The sequence below is a fragment of the Nomascus leucogenys genome, chromosome 1a (genome assembly GCF_006542625.1).
Source record: "Nomascus leucogenys isolate Asia chromosome 1a, Asia_NLE_v1, whole genome shotgun sequence".
NCBI lineage: Eukaryota > Metazoa > Chordata > Mammalia > Primates > Hylobatidae > Nomascus > Nomascus leucogenys.
In genome coordinates this window covers 24,955,964-24,956,981 of record NC_044381.1, presented here as the reverse complement: position 1 = coordinate 24,956,981, position 1,018 = coordinate 24,955,964, and positions in this window count along the sequence as shown.

Genomic DNA, 1,018 nt, shown 5'->3' with positions numbered 1-1,018 from the left:
CCTGTACATGAATGTTTATAGCAGTTTTATTTCATAATTGCCATAAACTGAAAACAACAAATATCCCTCAAGTGGTGAATGGTTAGACAAATTGTGTGCATCTGTACAATTGAAAGCTATACTTATCAATGAAAAGGACCTGCTTACCTATATACACAACATGGATGGATCTCAAAAGCATTTGCAATGTGAAAGAAATTGAACATGAAAGGCTATATACTGTCTGATTCCATTTATATGATATTCTAGAAAAAGCAAAATCATGAGAACAGAGATGAGACCAGTGGTTGCCAGAGGCTGGAGGTAGGAGGAGTGGATTGACTATGAAGGGACTTAAAAGAACTGTTTGGGGGTGATGGTCATGTAATATATTGACTATGGTGGTAGTTACATGATTGCATAATGTATCTAAACTCATAGGCCTGTACACCTACAAAGGGTGAATTCCACTGCATATAAATTATACCTGAATAAACCTGACTTCAAGTAAAAAACCAGAAACAAAAGGGAGCTGTTAAAATGTTCAACACAGCTTTAAAATGACATAAGAAGAGGACAGAGACATATCCATTTGGCATTGGGGACTTTACAGGGAGCAGTGGCAGTGGCATGGGGCAGGCAGAAGCCAGAACGCTAAGCATTGAGGAGAATGGCAAAGATTACTGGTTGTCTGTCCCCCATACCCATTTTCCCCTTCTTACATGGGAATGGAGGTCTCAACTTTTGGATAGGCTCATGACTATGCAGAGCAAAGACTTCTTTGTCTACTCTCCCTGGAAACTGAATGTAGCCATGTGATTGAATTCTGGCCAAGGAGATCTAAGTGTCCTGAGGCAGCTTCTGGGAGCCTTTCTTAAGAGGCAGCTGGCGTGCTTCCTTTACCTATTTTTCTTTCCTCTTTCCGCATTTATGTTGGCTGGAATGCAGACATAAGGGCTAGAGCCAGAGCAGCCAATTTGACCATGAAACAATTTTAGGAAGGGAGACCACATATGATAGAGCAATGTTTTGTAGGAGC